Source organism: Python bivittatus, unplaced genomic scaffold (assembly GCF_059951505.1).
Source record: "Python bivittatus isolate LINGU-HERP-01145 unplaced genomic scaffold, Pbiv_v1 ctg000810_np1212, whole genome shotgun sequence".
Taxonomy (NCBI): domain Eukaryota; kingdom Metazoa; phylum Chordata; class Lepidosauria; order Squamata; family Pythonidae; genus Python; species Python bivittatus.
Genome location: NW_028277111.1, coordinates 5,087,802 through 5,113,341, shown reverse-complemented (window position 1 = coordinate 5,113,341; position 25,540 = coordinate 5,087,802). Strand labels below are relative to the sequence as shown.

Sequence of the window (25,540 nt, the reverse complement as noted above, 5' to 3'; positions counted from 1 at the left end):
CGTAGTGATGTCACTCCATTTCCCACCCACCTCTGGGAAGCCACCTGTGGCTACCGCCCTCGAGTGGCCTAACACTGAGGCGCATGGTGTTCCCCTCTCCTTCTAGAGTGAGCCCCCTGGTGGTGGCCGTGTGTAATGCAGGGCCTCTTGCAAAGAAGGGAGAAAGGGGGTTATTTCCATGGGGTCAGGAGGAAGTGGGCTGTGTTGTTGTTAGCAAAATCTGAGAGTTTCTGACTCTCCCCAGTTAGGATTCAGTCCAGCAGAAGATCAGACACGAAAGTACCAGCTGAGATTTTAAAGTTTTATTGAAAGCTTGCCAATAGAGTCAGCTGGGGTCTCCCCTTAAGGCAGAGGAAACCCCCCCCCACGCCCAAAGAAGACAATTTTATACATGTTTCTTACAGAGAGATACAGCAATGGACAAATGATTGGTTGAAATTGGCATAAGTTTTGGATCCTTCTTATGATTGGGGAAATTTATCTTCCTGATGACCTATTGGATACTAGTCAGAGTTCAGGGCACCCCCCCCCCTTGTCTTTATGGCCTCAACCCTTATGGAGACAGGATGTCTGAATGAGAGAAATGTGTGAACATTCATGGATGTCTGTGTCTGTGCTATCCCTTTGGTTTTCAAATATAAGGAAGTGAATATGATGGAAACTAAGAGCCCTTTTTCATAAGATTTCAGTCCCCCCTTTTTAAATTCTTAATATTTTAAACCAAGAATTTAAACCTTGTAAGGAAAGGTTTTTTGTACTGAAGGGCATTATTTTGATACACAATTTTATATTCTATATATATACAATTTTATATTTTATATATACACAATTTTATATATGCTTCACATAATGTTTAACCATACCTGTAACAGTGCACTCTATTTTATTTCTAAAGGGTTAACTTGCTTTTGCTTTGTAAAGAGCACTGGTTTCTTCTTCCCCCCCCCTTATCTCTTTGCTGAATGCCCGATTGTCTTTGAAGAAACAATTAGATGAATACAAGTTGTTTGTTTTACCAAGCTTTTGCAACAGTCGTGGGGCCCTGCATTCCAGAGAAAAGATAAGAAAAATCTTGTATGCCATTCTCTTGGTAACCAGAAGAATAAGTTACATTTAAGTTTACCTTCCTAAGAACCACCTTTCACTTGCTCAGACCGTCCCAAAAATCCCTTGTATGGGTGTGAGGGGATGTACTATCTGATTACAGATTTACATGTCTATAAAGTCTCTGATGTTTGTGTTGTAAGGTGTGATTTCATCAACATCTCTTCTGAATGTGTTGATTGGGCTCACCCAGCTGTGTCTTGATCAAAATACATCTGTTATCTTAAAGAAGCCTGGTCTCAAGTCTTTTTATTTGGCTTTATTGAGACTTGGGAAATAAAAGGTGCCATACATTTTTGGCGAGCCAGGCAGGAGTCCCGAAGGCAGGGATTCCTTGGGGAGGCTGCTTTAAGCCCCCCTCATTGCCTTCACAACAGCGGACGGGGAAAATCGACGGAGACCATCCATCAATGTCAAGCGCGCGCCTGGGAAGTTTTCCAGTGACCTTGTGCTGATCGCCGTCGGCAGACTCCGCTCCTGCTGGGCCTGAATGCTACAAAATTGAGGCTTCTCCCTTCCGTTGTATAAAGACGGATTGGGAAGGGTGAGTATGCTTTTATTAGGTGGGGAGTGGTGCCTTGTGAGTGTGTGAATGAGACATGGGAAACTTCTGTTAGAGATCTGCCCATGAAGTGAGTGTGTGAGGATCTTAGTGCGGTTCCTCTTATTACCCATGTGAGGCGATGGAGGCCACGACGATCCGCGTGGTTGATTTGTGTGTGTGTTGGAATATATTGTCCTAGAGGAGGATTCCAAGGTAGGAGGGTGCACTATTAGATGGAAAAGGATTTCACATTAGGGAGGGTACTCTGGCCAGACCCCGAGCTGATTGAAGGAAAAATCAGCCCGAGAAATTCCTAGAAATCCCGAGCTGAGGCCCTGCGTCGAGGGAAAGACGAACAGGGAGTAGGCAGCCCGAGAAATTTTCCTGTGCCTCTCAAAGAATCCCGAGTCAACGGAAAGACCCGAGAAATCCTCTAGGCAGCACGCACCATAACTCACAGCAATAGAAGGCTTAAAAAGAAAAGAAAAAAAAAAAGAGGAAAAAGGAAAAAGAAAAGAAAAAGAAGAAAATCCACTAGGTGGCACTATGGGGAACAGCAACAGCCGCCTGAGTGAAACAGCAAGGAAGGAAGCCGCGGCAGAAAGCTTTATGCCGGCAAAAAGCCCTACGCCGCTGCAGCGTGTTCTTAAGCACTGGGACATTTTAAAACCCAGAGTTGCAATGAAATTGAGTTTTAAAAAGAATAAACTAAAAACTTTTTGTGAACTCGTTTGGCCACATTATTATATTGGCCCAAATGGAGGATTTTGGCCACCAGAAGGTACTGTTGATGGAGAGTTCATAAATATTTTTGCCAGCTTTTTGGCTTCAAGTGGCAGAATTGAGGAAGAGATATATGCTAAATTTTTCTTTAACCTCTTCCTTCGCCCAGACCTTCAAGTTCTATGTGGGCTGAAAACCAACCCTATAAAACTTTTTTCCCTGCAGCCGAGAGCTGAGCAGGACGCAGAAACAAAGCTAAAGCACAAAACGGAGGAGGAGGAGGAGGAATTTCCCCCCCCTTATTGTACTTGTGAGAAGGCAGGGAGAAGTGAGGGCCTCAAACAAACCATGTTTGCTAAGGGAGAGCGCTGTGCACCATGGGGCAGCCTTGGGGGGGTGGCAGGAGGGAGGATGGGCAGAAGGCACACTCGCACCAGAGTGGAGAGGGACGGCAGGAGGGAGGAAAAACTGCAGGCAAGAGGCACGTTCGCTCCAGAGTGAAGAGAAACGGCAGGGGGCGGCTGTCGGGTCAAGTGGGGATTGGAATGTGTATTGCGCTGATTGGATTCGGAAAGTGGAATGTCTGCGGTTTTGCGGTTAATTAGCGGCGCTCCGGGGCGGTAAAAAAGGTGAGATTGTGAGCCAAGCCCTCGTAGGAGGGGGAGGACAGATAGGGGGTATAAAAAACCTGTCAGACCTTGCTTCGGGGTTCCTCCATTGCTGCAGGAGGGACCCACCTTTGCAAACGTGCCCAATAAAAACTTCTGTCTACTGGACAACCGAACCCGTGTCTGTCGTTTTCTGACAAAATTGGCGAGCCAGCCAGGAGTCCTCGACGTGGACCGGACTGTGGGGAACCGGTGAGTAATCGGCCGTAACACCCCGTTGAGGTGTCTCCCGTTTTCCCCGGAGTCGGGTCCGGGACGGGACTCCAATTGCCAGTCAGACAGAAGTAAAGAGGAAGTCGGCCGACGAGGGGACCTCTGGGAGGTCTGGTGAGTACAACCTACCCATAATCTCGGGGAGATTAGCGTGGTTACGAGGCGTTGGACGCCGCAAGGGGACAGAAGAGTCCGGGACCTTCTGTAAGGTGGGAAACGTAGTCAGGAAGGATGGGTAAGGCGCAGAGTAAGAGTGTAAGGCCAGGGGCCAGTGGGAAAAACGCAGTAGGGGGAATCCCCACGGATTCTCCATTAGGACAATTGTTGCAACAATGGGAGACACCCTGGTTGTGTCCATTCACCAGGGGTCTGGAAAAACCGACCATGATAACTTTGTGCACTAAAGAATGGCCAAAATATCCACTAGTGGACCCCGAATTTCCCTACCATTGGGATACTCTTGGAATCCCCAGTAATTACTGGGTGACCCAACTAAAAAACTACATTGTGGAGCATAAAATGTTAACACAGGAACCCTATGTGGAAGTCTGGTTCCATGTTCATTGGGAGGGGCCTCGACCCAAGTTAGCCAAAATTTTTGTCCAAAAAGAACAGGAGGATGAGGAGGAGGACCTCTGGCTGACTAGACCTCAATGGGGGCCGCCACCTCCTCCTCCTCCTCCTCTTCCTACCGCTCCCCCTCCGGCGCCCCCACCCTATCCCGGGCTGCGGAAAGAGCTGGACCAGCTGAACCAAGACATTCAGAACTTGCCCTTTAGTCTAAGGTCCAGTGCCTTCCCCGTCCGGGAAGTCCCGAACGGAACGAACGCACAGGGGGTGACCGTCACCAGTTACGTAACAGTTGCCATCAAACCCAGTGAGTTGAGGGAATTAAAAAAAAAAAAAAGACCCTCCCTCGTATGCAAGAGAACGCCCATACCGCCGCCGAACGATTGGAACTTTTTCTCGGCCCGGTGGAATACTCCTGGGGGAACTGAATTACATTTTAGCCCCCCTCTATACGCCAGAAGAGAGGGGCCAGATTCGGCGAGCTGCGCTCGGGGCTTGGGAGCGAAGGAATGCAAATGTCCCAAATGCCCCAGCCGCGAATACTAAATTCCCTCTGGCAGACCCAAATTGGGATCCCAATAATGCTGAACATCGGGAGAACATGAGAGGAGTTTCCCCCTGTACGACTAGGGGGGTCATGGTTCCCCAACTGGGACCCACGGGGAACCCTTGGTAAACATCACGGTGGGTCCCACCGGCGAGGAACAGCAGTTCCTCGTGGACACCGGAGCCTCTCGAACATCGCTGTGCCAACCGATCCCAGGGATTGCGAAATCCCGGGGCGCGTCGGTATCGGTGATGGGGGTGGGAGGCTCTCCGGTCAAGGCAGACTTACTGGAGGAAGTGAGACTGGAGTGGAATGGGAAGGAGGTAACTGCAGATGTGTTACTGATCCCACAGGCGAGAGTGAACCTGCTGGAAAGGGATCTAATGGGTAGTCTAGGAATAGAGTTGTGGAATGTGGAACAGGCAGAAAGGATGTGTTTGTTGCGGGAGGCGGACGTGGAGGTTGTGAACCCTGAGGTATGGGCAGAGGAGGGGGGGCGGGTCGGTTCCGCATAGCCCCAGTTAGCATCCCCTTGAAACCAGGGGTGACGGGTTTGCGGCAAGCCCAATACCCGCTGTCCCGGGATGGGAGGCGTGGGCTGAAGTCCATCATAGATGGGCTGAGGCGGCAAGGGCTGTTGGAACCGGCTATGTCCCCCTTCAACTCCCCTATCTTAGCTGTGAAGAAGAAGGACAATAGTTACAGGCTGGTGCAGGATCTGAGGAGGGTCAATGATTTGGTCTTGGCCCGGACCCCGGTAGTGCCTGACCCCTACACTTTGATGGGGAAGATCCCTCCCGGGGATCGGTGGTTCACGGTGATAGACTTGAAGGATGCTTTTTGGTCATGCCCTCTGGCAGAAGAAAGTAGGGATCTGTTCGCTTTTGAGTGGGAAGATCCGGAGACTGGGAGGAAGCAACAACTGAGATGGACGGTGCTGCCCCAGGGGTACACCGAGAGCCCCCTCTTGTTTGGACAGGCATTGGAAGAGAAACTCCAGGGGTTCCGGGCCCCTGGGGGTTCTCGGGTGCTGCAGTATGTGGATGATTTGTTGGTGTCTGGAGAGAAGGAAGTAAAGGTGAGAGAAGACTCAGTGGCTTTATTGAACTGGTTGGCTGAAGAAGGATTGAAGGTGTCAAAAGGGAAGGTCCAATTCGTGGAAAGGGAGGTCAAGTATTTAGGACATGTACTCTGGAAGGGCGAGAGGTTGATTGATCCTTCTCGGATACAGGGGATAATGCAGTTGAAGCCCCCTCATACTAAAACGGAGGTGCGGCGGTTTCTGGGTCTAGTAGGATATTGCCGGCTATGGATAGATGAGTACATGAGCAAGGCTCAGTTTCTGTATGAGAAGTTGAAAGGATCATCTGACAGGGTAGAATGGACAGATGGGGACACAGAGAAGTGGGGAGAATTACGAAGGAGCCTGGTGACGGCCCCGGCTCTGGCTCTACCGAACTTGGCCCCCCCTTTCACCTATACGTTACAGCCCATGGGGGAACTGCCATTGGAGTGCTGACTCAGAGACGGGCTGGGAATTATCAACCAGTGGCCTTCCTGAGCAAAGCCCTAGAACCAGTGGTGAGGGGATGGCCGACTTGTGTGCAGGCAGTGGCTGCCGCTGTTGTGTTAGTGACAGAAGGGAAAAAACTCACTTTTGGGAGCCCCGTGATTGTCCATTCACCCCATCAGATCTTAAGTGTGCTTAGTCAGCAGGCGGCTGCTTGGATGACAGAAGGGAGGATGTTGAAATATGAGACAGTTCTCCGGATAAGTCCTGATGTGGTGGTAGGAACAGACAGGAATTTGAACCCAGCGGAGTTTCTTGCGGGGGAGCGGAAAGAATGGGAGCCGGCGGAGCACGAGTGCTCCACCCTGTTGCAGCTGCAAACAAAGACCCGGGAGGACCTGCAGGAGGTCCCGCTGGAGGAGGGTGAGGTCTGGTTCGTGGATGGGTCTAGTCGAGTAGAGCAGGGACAAAGGAAGTCAGGGTACGCGATAGTGACTGCGGAGGGAGAGACAATAGAGAAGGGGGCACTACCAGCGGACTGGTCGGCTCAGCTGTGTGAAGTGCACGCTTTGAAACGGGCACTAGAGTTGGGAAAGGGAGTGTCCCTCACCGTCTACACAGACTCGCGATACGCCTGGGGAGTAGTGCACACTTTCGGGAAAATTTGGCTGGAACGGGGTTTACTCACAACTGCTGGGAAGGAGGTGAAAGCTCGGCAACTGATAGAGGGGATGATGGAAGCTCTTCAAGAACCCGACAGGATTGCAGTGGTGCATATAATGGGACATCAGAAGGGGGACTCGATGGAGGCAAGAGGGAACCGACTTGCTGATCGAGTAGCAAAGGAGGCAGCGGAGGGTGTCCCCATTGCCATCATGATTGCAATCCCCCAGATAGAAGAACCTCCGGCTTGGACGCCGGGGAAGTTGGACGAGGTGCTGCTGGAAAGGGAAGGTTGCAGGGAGGAAGCAGGTCGTTGGGTTACAATTGAGGGGACCCCAGTAGTGAGCCGTGCTGACATGAGGGGGATGTTGGAGAAACTGCACGAAGGGTCTCACTGGGGGGTGCAGGCTTTGATAGACACTGTAAAGCCGTGGTACTGGAGCCTGGGGATGTGGACAGAGGCGCAGGCTGTGTGCTGGAAATGCCTGATTTGTCAGAAAACCAATCGCAAAGCCATGAGGAGAAGGGAGAGGGGAGGAAGGCCCTTGGCAGTATGGCCCTTTCAGCGAGTCCAGGTGGACTTTACGGAACTCCCTCCTGTGGCTGGGTTGAAGTACCTGTTGGTACTCAAAGATCACCTCACTGGCTGGGTGGAAGCAGTGCCCAGCCGGAGGGCGACTGCACAGGTAGTAGCAAAAGTTCTCCTGGAACAGATCGTCCCCCGGTATGGGATAGTAGAGAGTCTGGATTCTGACAGGGGGACCCACTTCACCCACAAGGTGCTGCAGGAGGTCATGCAAAGCCTGGGGGTTCGATGGGAACTCCACACCCCTTGGCATCCTGACTCCAGTGGGAAAGTGGAAAGAGCTAACGGGGTATTGAAGCAACATCTCACCAAACTGGGATTGGAAACAGGGCTACCTTGGACAGACACTTCCGGTTGCCCTGCTTCGAATGCGGACAGCCCCTCGCAAGGATGTGGGGGTCTCCCCGTTCGAGTTGATGATGGGAAGACCTTTCCTGGCTCCAATGGGAGAGCCTATCCCCGAGCTAAAGGATGCCTTCCTGAGAAAGTATCTCCTGGTACTGTCACAATCTCTCTTATCTTTAAGAAAACAGGGACTCCTCGCTCAGCGGCCCCCCTTGCTGGAAGACCAACACCCCCACAAGCCAGGGGATTGGGTCCTGATAAAGACGTGGAAGGATGAGAAACTGAAGCCGTCTTGGGAGGGACCATACCAAGTTCTCCTGACAACTGAATCGGCGGTTCGGACCCGACAGGGGGGTTGGACCCACTACCATCGGGTTAAGCGAGCTCCCGACCCCCGACAGTGGACTGCCCAACCGGGAGACGGACTCAAAGTAAAACTTAAAAGGAACTGAACTAAGGCAGGGGAGGAGATGACCAACATGAAGGCTTGCATCCAGGTTATTCTGTTATGTCACTGCTTAGATGCTCTACAGCACAGCTCTAACAACAATTTTTTTGTAGAATTGGCACAGACAGCTTTGAACAGCACAACTTTTTGTGTGGGGCAACTCTTGACTGTGAAGGGTGTCACCTCCACCTGTTTCTTTGGAATGCCCATCAGCTTGGAAGCATTGAAGAATGTTACTCAGATAGCGAATATTGATATCACTGGGGATGATCCCCCGTGGGGGGGGATGTTCTATCATTTTGGGTCTTCTCCCACACCAAGACCCTGGACTAATCAAAGGCAAATAGCTCTAAATCTCTTGGGGATAACCAATGCAACTCAATGTGTATATTTCAACAATACCCAGAACCGTACCCACCCACTGCCCTCAAAAGGTCCTGCTTTCACTTGTGGAGGGGTCTATAATATCCCTTACACCTCAACCCCTCTATACCTACCTAAAGGTTTCTTTTTGTTATGTGGACATGAAGCTTACACCTATGTTCCAGCCTATAGTTCAGGGGACCCTTGTGCCATAGGGCGCCTGACCTCTCTATATGCCCTGCCTCCGATGCAAGCGCACCCATCAAAAGAAAAAAGAAAAAGGGAGCTGCCATCTGATTGTGAGAGTGATGTGACACTCTTGTCCGAAACAGAAGCCATGGCTCTGGCCCTCTCCTTAGTAGGGGTTCCTGCACTAAGCGGAAGAGCTTACCTGGACCTAAGGAAGGTGGCCTGCCTCCTGGCTAAAAGTGTCAACCTTACATCCTCTCTCATTGCAGCCCTCACTGAAGAAGTCACTGAGATCAGGAGGGCGGTCATTCAAAATCGGATAGCTATAGACTATCTCCTATTAAGGGCAGGACAAGGCTGTGAATCTTTTCAAGGTCTTTGTTGCTTTAACCTAACCAACAATGAGAATTATATTGAAGCAAAACTAGCCAAGTTGAAGACCTTAGCCTCTCGCATATCCGAGGATCCAGAGGGATGGAATTGGTCGTGGCTCACTAGTTGGTTACCTAACTTTGCTTGGTTAAAACAACTTTCTGTACTAGCCATTGGCTTCATTGCCTTACTGGTCCTAGTATGTTGCTTAATGCAATGCCTCCCTGCTTGTGGGAATTACCTGTCCCAGTGTGTGAAGCCCCGGGTCCGGGACGAGGGAGCAATCCTGTTAGCCAGGTTTGAGGCCCAACAGAGGCGTGAAAAGAAAAAGTGGTGATTGTGAGATGGCTGGGAGAAGTGAGGGCCTCAAACGAACCATGTTTGCTAAGGGAGAGCGCTGTGCACCATGGGGCAGCCTTGGGGGGGTGGCAGGAGGGAGGATGGGCAGAAGGCACACTCGCACCAGAGTGGAGAGGGACGGCAGGAGGGAGGAAAGACTGCAGGCAAGAGGCACGTTCGCACCAGAGTGAAGAGAAACGGCAGGGGGCGGCTGTCGGGTCAAGTGGGGATTGGAATGTGTATTGCGCTGATTGAGTGGAATGTCTGCGGTTTTGCGGTTAATTAGCGGCGCTCCGGGGCGGTAAAAAAGGTGAGATTGTGAGCCAAGCCCTCGTAGGAGGGGGAGGACAGATAGGGGGTATAAAAAACCTGTCAGACCTTGCTTCGGGGTTCCTCCATTGCTGCAGGAGGGACCCACCTTTGCAAACGTGCCCAATAAAAACTTCTGTCTACTGGACAACCGAACCCGTGTCTGTCGTTTTCTGACATACTCCAACGGCCCCTCCTCCGCTTCCTGCATCAGCTCCTCAGGCATCTCCATCGCCAGCCCCCACTGGCTCTGCTGCTGCAGCAGCCCCCGCAGCTGGGACTGCCCCCCCACTGCCTTTAACCTCTGCAGCTGCTTTTCAGCCAGCTTCTCAAGAATTTTTAGTGGCAGCTTCACAGTCACCAGTGGCTGTGAGTAGCCCTTCACATACCAGGACAGGACTTGTTTACAACACGGACTCTCCTGATATTTTTGTTGCTCCACTACGGGGGCAGGACCCTAATCTCCTTGCCCCTCTTAGACAAGTACCAATGGGCAACCAATTGGCTTTTATTCACACTCCTTTCACTACCAGTGATTTATTTAACTGGAGAGAAGGATTGCCTCCTTATCGTGAGTCTCCACAGCAATATGTGGATCTTGTTCAACGCATCATTTGTACTCAAGAAGGGCCTTCGGCTGCTTCATCAGAGTCGCCTGAGTGCTATAGAAGCCCTAAGTGTGCCAACAAACATCAAACAACTCCAAACATTTCTAGGCATAACTGGATATGCAAGACTTTGGATCCCTGGGTATTCCCTCCTTGCCAAGCCTCTGTACCAACTCACACAGAAAAATATGGCTTGGGAATGGACTGGAGAACATCAATCTGCTTGGCAGGAATTAAAGGACTCTCTTGCTAGAGCTACAGCCCTTGCTCTTCCTGATCAGTCTAAAGGCTTTGATTTATTTGTCACTGAGAAGCAAGGATGTGCACTAGGAGTCCTTACCCAGAAATTAGGCCCGGAAAAGGTTCCTGTTGCTTATCTATCCAAAACTCTGGATGCTGTGGTAAAAGGTTGGCCTGCTTGCCTTCGCTCAATTGCAGCTACAGCGCTTTTAATTCAAGAGACAGAAAAGATTTCTTTAGGAGCAACAGTTGATGTATATACACCCCACTCTGTACAGACATTACTGGAACAAAAACTTCCTGCATGGGCCACTTCAGCCCGATTGACTAAATATGCCAGCTTAATTTTGGAAAATGATTCAGTTAAATTGTTTCGCTGTGAGCAGCTCAACCCAGCCACCCTCCTGCCTCGACCATCAGAGGAGGTTAGCTCATCGGAAGGCCCCCATGACTGCCATCAGGTTTTAGAGATTATTGTTGGAATTCGCCCTGACCTCCAAGTTGAACCTTTTAACTTGGCAGAATGTCAGTTTTGGACTGATGGTTCTTCCTTTATTGAAAATGGGGTCCGCCAGACAGGTTTGGCTGTGGTCACCACTGATGGACCTATTTTGTTACGTAAGCTGCCCTCTCACTGGTCAGCACAGGCAGCTGAGCTGTTAGCCCTTATAGAAGCCTGTTATCTTGCCAAAGGGCAGACAGCCAATATTTTCACTGACAGCAGATACGCCTTTTTAGCTGCACACACACATGCAGCTCTCTGGAAAGCCCGGGGCTATGTGGGGGCAGATGGAAAAGCTCTGAAGATGAAACCACTGCTTGAAGAACTAGCTATGGCTGTGCGTTTGCCTACTCAATTAGCTATAGTTCATTGCAGAGGTCACCAGACTGATCGAGGTGAAATCTCCCGAGGCAATCGTGCTGCTGATTATTGGGCCAAACAAGCTGCTCGTAAGGGTGATGTCATGCCTGCAGAAACTCACCAGCTTTTACCCCTCATTCCTATAGAGCCTGATCACCCACTACCCCCTCTTTATGATCAAAGAGATCATCTTGATCCACAAGGAAAGTGGAAGGATGGGTGGTGGATTGTTAACAATCGTGTTCAGTTACCTCTTCAAATCCTATGGATGGCTGTCAAAAGAAGTCATGCTATGGCCCATTGTGGCCCCAAACCTCTTTTCAAGTGGCTTTCTCAAAGATACAGTAACAAGAAGCTGAGGCACCTCTGCCAAACAGCTGTGGCTCAATGTGCTATCTGCCACAGAAATAATCCAAGGAGTGGTAAATCTACTCCTTCAGGCCACCTTCGTACTGCTCAATACCCAGGAGAAGCCTGGCAAGTGGATTTTACTGAGCTTCCCAAAAGGGACCCAAAAATCATCTTTTGGTCTTTGTAGATTTGTTCTCTGGATGGCCTGAAGCCTTTCCTGCCTCATCTCAACGTGCAGGAGAAGTGGTCAAGGCCCTGGTGGAACACATCATCCCAAGATTCTCAGTCCCTAAAGGGTTAGAGTCAGATAATGGGAGACACTTTACCTCTGATGTCACTCAACAAGTTAGCAAATTCTTGGACATTCCTTGGCATCTACATTCCAGTTATCGGCCCCAGGCTTCAGCCAAAGTGGAACGTATGAACCGCTCTTTAAAGACTCAGCTTGCAAAGCTCTGTCAAGAAACTCAGCTCCCCTGGCCAAAGATGCTGCCCCTTGCTTTAACACGTATTAGGGCCATGCCCAGAGGGCCACTGATGTTGTCACCTTTTGAAATGCTTTATGGGAGACCGTTTGTATCTCATGAAGTGCTAACTGCATGGACAGGTGAAAAGAACATTTCTCAATATTTGCAGAAGCTGGCGCACGTCCTATCTTTTATTTCACTACAGGTTCGAGACGCCTTGCCAGTTGCTCCTGATGTACCACCCATCGCCCAGCCAGGCCAGTGGGTCAGAGTGAAGGAGCTGTTCCCATCTTGCACTGATCCAAAGTGGTCCGAGCCGAAGCAAGTACTCCTGAGCACACCCACTGCTGTAAAAGTCGAAGGCATCAAAGCTTGGGTGCATGGATCCAGGATCAAGCAGGTGAAGGAACCCCCAGATACCTGGCAAGTTTCCTCAGTTGATGGACTTAAACTAAAATTGCAGCGCTCTCTAGCTTCACCAGCAGATCTTTTCAAGGACTAATTAGGTCCACCGGTAGAGGCCTAATTCAGGAACAGAAGATTTGAAACCATAGACTTTACCAGCCACACAAACACCTAGATGTGCTGGCTTGGTCACAACCCAAGTTGTGAAACTGACTACATAAGAAGCATCTTATGTTCAAAAGCAAAGGGAGGAAATGAAGGGCATTATTTTGATACACAATTTTATATTCTATATATATACAATTTTATATTTTATATATACACAATTTTATATATGCTTCACATAATGTTTAACCATACCTGTAACAGTGCACTCTATTTTATTTCTAAAGGGTTAACTTGCTTTTGCTTTGTAAAGAGCACTGGTTTCTTCTTCCCCCCCCCTTATCTCTTTGCTGAATGCCCGATTGTCTTTGAAGAAACAATTAGATGAATACAAGTTGTTTGTTTTACCAAGCTTTTGCAACAGTCCTGGGGCCCTGCATTCCAGAGAAAAGATAAGAAAAATCTTGTATGCCATTCTCTTGGTAACCAGAAGAATAAGTTACATTTAAGTTTACCTTCCTAAGAACCACCTTTCACTTGCTCAGACCGTCCCAAAAATCCCTTGTATGGGTGTGAGGGGATGTACTATCTGATTACAGATTTACATGTCTATAAAGTCTCTGATGTTTGTGTTGTAAGGTGTGATTTCATCAACATCTCTTCTGAATGTGTTGATTGGGCTCACCCAGCTGTGTCTTGATCAAAATACATCTGTTATCTTAAAGAAGCCTCGTCTCAAGTCTTTTTATTTGGCTTTATTGAGACTTGGGAAATAAAAGGTGCCATACAGTACCAAGGCAAGGTACTTGTTTTTCTGCAGAGAACTTGGTCGTGTACAGGTGCTATGTGTAGAAATAAAGATGGGGAAGCAGTACAGACATGTGCAGATTAATAAATCACAAACAATTACAACTACTAAGCCAATAAAAAGAGAGCGCAGCCATGAAAAATTAGGCAGGCAGGAGGTTAACCAAGACCAGTCCCCCCTAGAATTATTACAGTCTTTAAGATACTCTTCTCTATCTTTTCGTATTTCTGCCACAGTGTGAGCAATCAGTTTATGGTCAACCAGGAGTCCTTTTGTCTGGTCGTGGAACATGCAACATGACTGATTAATATACATGCAAACACCCCCCTGACTCTTCAAGATCGTATCTAGGGCCGTCCTATTCTGGAGGACCACATCCTTAAGGGAGAGGACTTCATCTTGTAAGTGTTCCTCCAGATTCAATGTAATTTTCTCCCATTTTCCAATGCCATAGAAGTGTTGTAAAGAAAGGAGGCAAGTTTATGTATATCTTTGTAATTCTGAGCAACTCCCACCGCAGGGAAGAGACTCCTGCCAATGAAGGTTCCCGTAGACCATTCTAGGTGTTCTGCTCTCCTTTCCTGGTGGAAAGTATGCCTAGTAGAGTATCGAATGGCTTCCACTGGCACCATATGAATGCCACCAGGCCATAACCACCCTATAGTGCAAGTCACCGACCAGGCAGGTGGCATTTCCTTAAATCCCTCATTGCCACATAACCACCAGACTCTTGAACCTAAACGGATCAGTCGTTTAGATGTTAGAACCTGTAGAATAATCTTGAGAGTCGGAAGAAAGGTGCCTGATTTAAAGGAGTCCTGGGGAAAAGGTTTTTCTAGCCATCGAGTAAAGGAACCATCAAATATAGGAACTGACTTGTTAAACAGCAACCATCCAGGACTATCCCATGGAAATTTAAACACGCACCCCTCTCAGTCCCCAACAAAATCATTTCCCCCCCTCTTCTGAAAACAAAAAGGGGCAACAGGTATGGGGTGGAGAAACTGGAAAGGTTTGGGATCCGCATAGCCTGAGTTAAAACTCTGAACTGAGTAATTATACCCTCTGTCCAAGCCTAGGGGTATTGGCAAAACAACTAACCCTTGCTGGCTATGAGTAGGGAAATAACTGCAAATCCAGCAAGCAGGAGGGTTGGTTTCATTAACAACCAAATTATGAAGTTGTATCAAAGTATTATGTGACCAGTCAGCGATTACTACCTGAGAAATGAAGAAAAGAAATGACAAACAGAAAAGAAAGAGCGACATGCTGGATTTTCCAAATACCTCCCCTTCTGTTCTCTGTTCCATCCACCGGATCCTCCGGAAATCGGGAAGGGCAAGGAGTGTCCTTACAAATCCTTACAAGTCAAAGATGCTTTGAACCTTCATTGCCCATAAATGTATTCAGTGTCTTTAGTGTCCCTTTGAGAAAACCGGCTTGAGGCCGTCCAGTCCTTGAACTTTCCACTGGGCTTTTCGTTTCCGTTGCTGATGTTGTGAGGGGACAACGCTGTCACCCAGCGGAGAGGCAGCCTTTGTGTGCTGGTAATGCACCCACGCTTGGATCCCCTCAACCTTCAGGCTGGATGGGGTCGTCAAGATCATCCGGGGTGGCCCTTTCCTCTTTTCGGACAGATGGTCTGAGCCTTTAGACCACGCCTTCACATATACCCAATCCCCGGGCTGAAATGGATGCAGAGGTTCAGACAAGGACTGGAGTTGTTTCTCCAAGAGCACCCGTTTATTTTCCGTGCAACAAAACAGAGATCCCCATTAAATACCCCTTCAAATCAGCCCCTCCCCGCTTTTCAGGTCTTCCTTCCCCTTGTGCCCTGGTAGGGAAGTGACTATATAGGGGCGCCCATAAAGAGCTTCAAGGGCTGATTGCCAATTTTCCTCTAGGCAAGATTCGAATTCGTTGCAATGCCTGTGGGAGCAAATCCACCCAGCCTAGTTTAGTTTCTTGTGACAATTTCCTGAGGTGTGCCTTTACTGTCTGGTTCAGTCTCTCCACCTGGCCCGACGCCTGTGGGCGATGAGAGGCGTGCAGCTTCCAGGGCACATCAAGAAATTGTGCCACCTCCTGAACGATGGTAGCAACAAAGTGCGGCCCATTATCCCTCCCAAGGGATTCCATGTCGTGGTATAATTTCCCTTAAAACAGTCTTAACTCCCTCCCTAGCCTGGTTGGTTTTACAAGGGAACGCTTCAGGCCACCCCGTTAGAGAGTCCGCAAACACCAGGCAATACCGATATCCTCTATGCCTGGGCAATTGCCCCTGGGTTGAGTGCCCATGGGTCCTTTTCTGATTCCTGTATTTGGGTTATTCTTGCAGCAGGTCAAGCACAATTCACAAATCTCCTGAGCCCTCCTGAGCGATTCCCTCAATGGAAGCCCAGGGTTGCACGCGCCGAGAGAGCGCCGATGGGCTGGCCTGTGTTCGCTGGTGCCTTTGCTGCAATAGTGACCCGGAGAGGGCATGTGGTATCACCAGCTGACCATCCTTTGTTTTGAGCCAGCCGGAGTCGTCCCAAGTTGCCCCAGCCCCCAGTGCTCTTCGCTTTTCCTTCCTGGAATATCTAGGATTCGAAGGCAGCCCCGCAGATGGGTCTGGCACCCCATTAACCACCATGATCCCCTCTGCCTGAGGCTCTGTCACTTTCCTAGCGGCTTCATCGGCTAGTCAGTTCCCGTTCCTTTCCGTCTGCTGAAGCGCCTTTCCACGTCCTTTCACCTGCATCCCAGCCGCCTTGAGGGGCAGGTGCACAGCCTCGAAGAGGGCCTGAACTTCCTTTAGGTTTTTAATCTCCTCCCCTTCCACTGTTCTAAACCCTCTATTCTTCCACATCCCTCCAAAGGCATGAAGTACTCCAAAGGCATACCTGGAGTCAGTAAAAATGTTGGTTTTCTTTCCTTTTCCCAGTTGGAAAGCTCTCGTGAGGCCAATTAGTTCGGCTTGCTGAGCTGAGGTGCCGGGAGGGAGGGGTTTAGCCTCCACTACCTCCCATTCTGTTACAACTGCATATCCTGCTCGCCAAAGCCCATCCCTGACTATGCTGCTCCCATCAACGAAGAATTCACAGTCAGCGTGGCTAATGGGGACATCCCTCAAGTCCTGCCTGCTAGAGAATTCCTGATCTACAGTCTGAATGCAATCGTGTAAAATCGGATCACCATCTGGCTGTGGTTTTGGGAGTAAGGTAGCCGGGTTGAGACAAGTACTGGTTATGAAACGCAACTCCGGGCTGTCCAATAAGGCTGCCTGATATTGCCCCAATCGGGCGTTTGAAATCCACAGACCCCCTTTCTGCTCCAACACCGTTGTGACAGCGTGAGGCACATGAACTGTAATTGGAGCACCAAGGGTAAACTTCCCTGCCTCCTTAGAGAGTAATATGGTGGCTGCCCCTGCTCGAAGGCACGTCGGCCAGCCTTTCGCCACCTGGTCCAGTTGCTTCGAGAGAGAGGCAACCGGCCTCCGCCAGCTCCCAATCCGCCGAGTGAGGACCCCCAGGGCCATTCCATCCCTCTCAAGCACAAACAGTTCATGTGGTTTTTCCGGGTCGAGTAAGCCTAAGGCAGGCGCCGAAAGAAGCTTTTCTTTCAGTACTTTGAAAGCCTGTTTCATTTCAGGAGTTGCCTCAACCCATTCACCAGGTCCCTTCAAAGCCTCATATAGAGGTTTTGCAATTATGGAATAATTTGGGATCCAGAGTCTACAAAAACCCGTCATTCCCAAGAAAGTTCTCCACTGCCTTTTCGTCTCTGGTAGGCCCACCCGGCAGACTGTTTCCTTACGCTCCTGACTCAGTTGCCGTTGTCCTCTGGAAAGTACAAATCCCAAATACACAATCACAGTCAGCGCAATCTGTGCCTTGCTTTTTGAAACTTTGAATCCTTCACATCCCAAGAAGTTTAAGAGACTTACCGTGACCAGTTTACACGAATCCCTGTCCAAAGTAGACACCAGAATATCATCAACATATTGGATCACTCTGCACTTTGTCGGTGGAGTCCAATCCCGAAGGATGGCACTTAAACCTTCTCCAAAGAGGGTGGGTGAATTCTTCCACCCCCATGGAGGGTATCGCCAGGAATACCTTCCAGAGGGGATTTCATTACAGCCAGGAACTGCTTCCCATGTAAAAGCAAAAATTTTCCAGGATGCCTCATCAAGCGGAATAGTAAAAAATGCATCCTTAAGATCCAGGCATGAAAAATATTCATGGGTCCCTGGGATAAGGGTCACCAAGGTGTATGGGTGAGGAACTACAGTACAGGGCTAATGTCTTGTGTTAACTCATTAATGATCCGGAGGTCCTGAACCAAACAGTATTTCCCCTCCCCTTTTGGAACACTCAGGATTGGTGTATTGAACTCAGATTCACAGGGTGCCACTAAATTGGTTGCAATAAGGGACTTCAACACCTCCTGGAGACCTTTTCTTGTTTCCAATTTCAAGGGATATTGTTTTATTCTCACAGGGCCCCTCCCAGGTTTCAACAGTACTTTTACTGGGGTGGCTCTCTTCGCCCTTCCTGGAAACCCCTCTGCCCACACCCAGGGGACAACCTGATCTATGATTTCATCTAATCCATTTGAGCACGGCTGGCTTTTAAGTGTTAAAATAAAATTGCGTCCCAAATTGGACAGTACAACCATCATCAGAGAACTCAATCTTTGCTTGTAATTTCATCAATAAGTCTCACCCCAAAAGACTGGCAGGGCATTTGTCCATATAAAGGAACTGATGCTCCAGCCTCTTTCCGTTTACTTCTATGGGCACAGACTCCATCAGGGCCACCTTTTCCATTTTCCCTGAGGCATCAACCACAGTTTTTCCTTTAGCCATTGACAAAGTGGGTTTTGTTTGGGGGATGCAAGTCAAGACAGAATACGTGGCGCCAGTATCTATTAACAATTGAGTTGGCTGTTCCCCCACCATCAATTCTACCACGGGGTCCCCGGGGGGTAAAGCAAAAACCCCGGGACCCCGTCAGGCGCTATTCTTGGTTCGAAGGGCTAGTTGGGCGCCTCTCTGTTTTTCTGGGCAGTCTCTACCCCAGTGCCCCGTCCTTCTGCAGATCCTGCACTGGTCTCTTCTCAGGGAAGGCTGGCTTCCCGGCCTCTGCCCCTCCCTCTCCCCCTTCCTGCCTCTTCATCAACGCCCTGTAAGGCAGCAATGAGGGACCTCTTATCCTTTGTCCATTTCTTTTGTTCCTCCTGAGCTCTGTGGTTAAAGACTTTAAAAGCCACTTCAACTAAAGTGTGGATAGGGGCAGTTAAAGCCCCATCCATCTTATTCAGCCTTCTGTTAATATCAGGAGTTGAATTTGGAATAAAGACAGAATTAAGCATGGTTTTCGCCCCCTCGCTTTCCGGGTCTAAGTTTGTATACTGCCGGTAGGCTCGCATAAGGCGTTCAAGGTAGTCAGCTGGATTCTCATCTGCCTTTTGAAAGATCTCATACACTTTGTGGCTCGCCAGCTGTTTTGGGAAGCCCTTTTGGAGCCCCTCAAGAATGCACTCACAGAAGTGGGACAAAAACCTTTGGTGTTCTCCAGTCTGGCCCTGATCCCAAACTGGCTTGGAGTCTCTCAGTATGTCTTCTACAGGTACATAAGTTTGATTATCCTCAGCCTTCCGTTTATCTTTCCCATACATTTTGGCAGCCTGCCAAATTAAGATTCTCTCTGCCTCTGTCAAGAGAACATTCAATGGGTGCATTACATCGCCCCAAGTGGGTTGATGAGAGAGCATTATCCCCTCAAAGCATTGGGTCATCCGTTCCGGGTCATTAGAGTATGAGGGAGTATGAGTTTTCCAATTAAAGAGGTCTGCCGTGGAAAAGGGTAGCTACTGTATACATAGGCTTTAGTGGTTTCACCATTAGGTCTCACCACCACCTGTTCTCTCAAAGGGAGCATCCTTGCTTCCCTCTCATCCCTCTCCTCCTCCTGTCCCTTCTTTCCCTTAAGGGCCGTTTTACTTCTGGTGACTGGAGGAGAACTAGCCCAATGTCAGAGTCTGCACACTCAATCCCAAAGTTCAGTAAATCCTCTGGAGACCAAGGGTTCCATCAGAGATTTCTTTATTCAGGAGAAGCATACAGCATCATAGTTTGTTGAGTCTAATTCTACATAGCAAAACCTTGTCCTTTTAAGCCCAACTTCCCCCCCTCCTTAGTTTCTCTTTCCCGCTTTCAGCTCTTTGCGCCTTGCACCAGTTCTCACACCTCCTGGCCTTGGATGTCTGCTTCAAGATAGAGATAACAGCACCTGGCCTCCTCTTCCCCCCTTTTATGGCAGGTCAAGCAAACGGGTTAGAATAACATTCCCAGCATAGCACTAATAATCTATGGTTAACAATAAAAGCAAAAGTACAGTTAGCAATAAAAGCTAAATAAAACCAATCGAAGGTTCTGGGTTGCGTAGATCCTGACATGCCGCCCTCCAACAGAAAGAATATAACTACATTCTGGGAAATCTGAGATTTCATTTACATTCTGGGAAACCTGGGAAAAACATAGAGATATTACAATAATCAGTAATTTGGTTACTTAGGTTTATCAGGGTATTTTGAGTGAAAGCGAGCAATTAGTTTAGGGGCTTTAACATTAATACTGTCCACCCATTCGTGATGAGTTTTGGGAAAATGTTTCCATTGAATCAAGTATTGGAGTTTGCCTTTGTATTTTCTAGAGTCCAAGACTTCTTTTACTTCGAAATGGCTTTGTCCCTCAATCATGATGGGTGTTGGTGGAGCTGTTTCTGGATGCCAAGTTTCAGATTGCTTGAATGATTTTAGTAAATTCGCGTGGAAAACAGGATGAATGTTTCTATAATGTTTTGGTAACGATAATTTAAATGCCACAGGATTTATAACCTTCTCAATTGGAAAAGGCCCGACATATTTTGGAGCAAGTTTTTTAGATGGTTGGGAAGATTTTAAATTTTTTGTAGAAAGCCAGACTAGGTCGCCTACCTTCCAAGGAGGGTTTGCAGTGCGTTTTCTATCAGGGAATTTTTATGTTGGCTTTTTGCTTTTTCTAATGATTTCACAATTAGTGGCCACAGACTTGTAATGTTATTTATCCATTGGTCTGCTGAGAGCTCAGGAAGGTGTTTAGGTGGTAATTCTGGAAAAGGCGGGAAGTCTTGGCCAGAAGCTATTTTGTATGGTGTAAAACCAGTGCTCTGATGCACTGTGTTGTTATAGGCCACTTCAGCAAAAGGAAGAAGTTCAGACCAATCATCCTGTTGATGATTAGTGAAGCATCTTAAATATTGTTCCAACAAGGAGTTAATTTTCTCCGTAGATCCGTCCGTTTCCGGATGAAAACTGGAACTCAAGGCTTGAGTAGATCCAATTAATGTGAGAAATTCCCTCCAAAATTTGGAGGTGAACTGTGGGCCGCGATCTGAAATCACCCTCTTGGGGGCGCCATGGAGGCGGTACACGTGTGCAATAAACAGTTTAGCTAATTTTTTAGCATTTGGAATTGATGAACATGGAACAAAATGCGCCTGTTTAGAAAACAGAACAACGACAACCCAAATTACCGTGTTGTGATTGCTTAGAGGTAAATCCACAGTAAAGTCCATAGAAACTTCTTCCCAAGGTTTTTTTGGAGATGCTAGGCCTAAAGGTTTTCCCCCTCTCTTCTTTGACATTGCACATACAGGACATGTAGAAACATAGTCAGAAATGTCCTTCCTCATGGTTGGCCACCAAAATTGTCTACGTAATAGGTGTAAGGTTTTTATAAATCCAAAATGCCCTGAGGTTTTGTCATCATGTCCCTTTTCTAGAATTTGTTTACGAATTGTAAGTGGAACATAAAGTTTGTCTCCCATCCACCAAGCTTGGCTGTCATGGGTAAGGGTATTTTTATTATTCAGGAACCATTCATCAGAATCTAAAGCAGCATTTATTTTTTGAAGCAGCTCATTGGTAGGTTTTTGTTTTTGTAGTTTTGCTTGAGTTCTGGTTAGGGCCACCGAGCCAGGTTCTGTCTGAGGTGGTGTTTTAGGGATTACCGGGGCGACCATCTGTTCCCTTTGGCTGTTATGTTGAGGCAATCTTGATAATGCATCGGCTAAAAAGTTTTTCCCTCCTGGTAAAAATTTTAAAGTGAAGTTAAATCGACTGAAAAATTGGGCCCAGCGTACTTGCTTGGGAGAGAACTTCCATGGAGTTGTGAGAGATTCTAAATTCTTGTGGTCTGTCCACACCTCAAAAGGATGAGCTCCCCCCTCAAGGAGGTGCCTCCAGGTCATAAGGGCCCAGCGTACTGCAAAAGCCTCCTTTTCCCAAACCAGCCACCTTCGTTCTGTCTCAGTAAATTTGCGAGAAATATATGCACAGGGTTTGAGTACACCCTGTTCATCTTTCTGGAGCAGAACAGCTCCTATTGCCACGTCCGAGGCGTCGGCCTGAATTACAAATGGCTTGTCAGGGTCTGGGTGTTTTAAAATAGGCTCTACCATAAACAAAACTTTTAGAGCCTCAAATGCTTTTTGGCACTCCTCTGTCCATGTTAATGGGGCCCCGGGCTTTTGAGCTTTCGCTAAGCCTTTGCCTTTCGTTTTTAGTAAATCTGTTAACGGCAAAGCCACTTGTGCAAAGTTCGGAATGAATTGGCAATAGAAATTGGCAAAGCCCAAGAAACTTTGTAATTGCCTCCGGGTTTTAGGGGGTTCCCAACCCAAAACATCTTTTACTTTGCTCTCCTTCTCCTCCCTCCTTCATAGCTATTTCCTCCCTGGAGAAAGCAAAATCTTCTGGGGGTGATGGAAAATGTTCCTTGTCCATACGACTGGAAGAACCTCCCCCCCCCTTCCTGGTCTCCCTGACTGGTAACTACAGTATGTCACATTGGGGAGGAGGAGGAGGAGGACAGGGAGGAGAAGACTGTTGAGCCCCCATGTCTGAGGCACTCGGCTCTCCTCTTGCCCCGGCTCTGTCCCTTTGTTGGGCCATTAAAGAAGGCTGAGCTTCTGGGGGTGCAGTTGGGATTGTGGGGTATGCTGGCAAAATGCTTTCAAGAGACCCATAAAGGATCCTTTTTGGCTCCTCAGAGCTTGCATCCCCATATGGATTATGGAGTTTCAGAGGTTTTTGCTGAACTATTAGCACAGTCCCATCATTGGGGTAGCATTTTGGGTTCATCATTATTGAGGCAAAGCATCCTGCATATGCCAAATCTCCTCTTTCCATTTTGCCTGGAGTTAGTCTGCGCCTATCAATCAGCGCCCCAATGTTCTCTGCCTCCAGACTTCCCTCCTCCAGCCACGGAGGGAGAATTTCCTTTTGAGATGGCCAATCTTTGTTACAAAGATAAATTAATCTTTCTTTTGTCATTCCGGACCGGGAATCTCCCAGAGCTCGCCAATTTTTCATTACACACCCAAGAGGCGTCCCCCTGTGAAGGTGTGGCTTGCTGGCACAGCTGCCCATGCCAGAAGTCTTCTGTACACCTAGCGCTAGGATTTTCTTCCCTGGTCCGGTTGCTTTCACTCACTCACGCACACACACACACCGTCACTCGCTGCGAGGCGGGACACGCTACTGGCGAACGGAGCACACTGGCTTTCAACTCTGGCAGTCGTTGGTCTCAGACCTCGTGCCAAAATTGGGGCATCTATACCCCGTTCACTGAGCAGTCCTGGTCACCTCCGGGAGACAAGACAATAGACACACACACACCCCGTTCCTTTTACCCGGACTGTCGGTTTTTCCTTCCCCCTTTGGGGATTCCTTAGGGGTCACCGGGCCCAAAGGGCCTCCCCCCCTCAGGATCACTTAACTGGGAAATCCTGCTCAGAGTACCCGAATGTACTCACCTGTTCTGGCGCAGCTCAAGGGAAATTCCCAGGCAGGAATCGTCAGACCTTCCCTTTGTGGATCCCTTAGGGGTCACCGGGCCCAAAGAGCCTCCCCCCTTTCAGGATCACTGGACACTTAGCAAGATCCTGGACGAGCCCCCATTTCTGTTAGCAAAATTTGAGAGTTTCTGACTCTCCCCAATTAGGATTCAGTCTGGCAGAAGATCAAACACGAAAGTACCAGCTGAGATTTTAAAGTTTTATTGAAAGCTTGCCAATAGAGTCAGCTGCCCCCCGCTTAAGGCAGAGGAGAACCCCCCCCCCCGCACGCCCAAAGAAGACAATTTTATACATGTTTCTTACAAAGAGATACAGCAATTAACAAATGATTGGTTGAAATTGGCATAAGTTTTGGATCCTTCTTATGATTGGGGAAATTTATCTTCCTGATGACCTATTGGATACTAGTCAGAGTTCAGGGCACCCCCCCCCCCTTTGTCTTTATGGCCTCGACCCTTATGGAGACAGGATGTTTGAATGGGAGAAATGTGTGAACATTCATGGATGTCTGTGCTATCCCTTTGGTTTTCAAATGTAAGGAAGTGAATATGATGGAAACTAAGAGCCCTTTTCCATAAGGTTTCAGTGTCCCCCCTGATCAGGAAGCCTTCTCCATCCACCTGCTTTCAACAACTTTAGAACATCTCCAAGCCTCCATTTTTAAGAGAGTTTCTGGAGAAAGTTGCGTCCCGGGTAGAGGGGGCAGATATAGCAAAGCAGCAGACAGGAAATGGAATTCAGCATTTTTCTTGCTTAAGAGAGTAAAAATAATCCTGCCTTGATTCTGCATCCCGTAAAAGTGGTCAGTGGGACACTCTGAAAGGCTTTCAAGCTGCTGTCCTTGTGCCCCACGAGAACATCGCAGAGCTCCAACAGGCTCTGTGGTGTCCAATTCCTGACCTGGCTTGCCTGAAAGGGCTGATGCTCTGCAACTGCAGAGAGCCTTAGAAGAAGCCGACGATTTGGCTCCTTGGCAATCGGTTTCCGGCCGGGATACAGGATGGTGTAAGGTTCACGGCTACCCAGAAAACCTGAAATCAATCAGCAGCACAAAATAGAAGACTTCAAGCAGGGACTTCTCTAAGCAGCGTTTTACTTGGCCAAGCAAAAGTCTGGGTGCCCACACCATGCACCAAGAGAGAGCAGGGTGGCACCCCCTTGGAGACAAAACCACAGCCTTGTATAGTATTTTTAAAAAGGCAGAACTTATTACCATTATAAAGAAGATGAGTTTTTTCAGCCAGTCAAAGAAACTTTAGCAGAATACATTATTCCCCACCCTTGTTTGCTTACATTAATTTAAAGGAGTTCCCCCTAACTCTTATACCTTGTCAGACCCTTGTTCTGGTCCCTCCCTCCTCATCAGGCCTCAGACTTAGTCTCTTCAGGAGGAGTTTTCCCTATTATCTGAGCTAGCTCGTCTGTGGTTAGTTGCTTCCTCTTGCAATTTTGCTAAGTGCTCTTAGTATTGAAGCTTGGCTATAGAGAACTCTGCGCATGCTCTAAAGCTATGAAGTTAATATTGCCAATTTAGATATTGTCAATTTAGTTTTTGATCCCTTCAGTGGGAATTACATTGGTTGCACTTATGGATGACTTATGGAGAGACCAGGGTTGGGGGAGTGCAGTCCTCCTAGGTCTCCCAGTGGCTTTTGGTACCCCTGACCGTGGCCTTCTTCTGCAACGCGTCCGAGGGAATGCCCTGCTTTGCAGTGGTTCCCCTCTTCCCAGAGGGCCTGATGGTAGAAGTCCTCCCTCTCCTTCAAGCAACCGCCTGCGTGTTTATTCCCGGCTTGGAGATGAACCTCCTCAGCTTCCTTTATACAATCTGGCGAGGCAGCCAGGAGCCTGAGACTAACCGGGTCAATGGACCGAGCCTGGGCAACTTCACCCAGCCGGCACCAGACCATTTGTCCGGAGGGTGCCATCCCGGACTCTGCCCGCTTCGACACTGGTAGTAAAAGGACTTTTGGTTTTGAGCCAAACAGTTGCTTGAACCTGAGACTTCAGAGTGGGTAAGTGCCCTTTTCTGCATTTTGTGCCCAGCGGATGTGTGAGTGTGAGACTCCCTCTTTAGGTTTCAATCCACGCTGTTGACCAGGGCTGTGGGTCTAAAAATTCAGTTCCAGCCGCCCCCAGACTTCCATGACTCCTTCTTGGCCAAGGACTGGGAGGTCCTAGAAAGCAGGTGGGGCTGACAAGACTCATGTGCTCCAATAGGTAGCGCAAGGTCGTGCGCTTGACTCTATCTGGGCAAATACCGGCCTGCTTGACTTGTCCCTCTCTCAGTCCAGAAGCAGGGAGTGAGGAG

The 25,540-nt window shown here is 48.6% G+C and overlaps 1 protein-coding gene across 1 annotated transcript in view; it reads right to left on the bottom strand.

The window, feature by feature from the left end:
- LOC103050780 (uncharacterized) overlaps positions 1 to 25,540 on the bottom strand; it is a 47,172-nt gene that overhangs the window by 8,784 nt on the left and 12,848 nt on the right. The gene's annotated exons all lie outside the window — the stretch shown is intronic.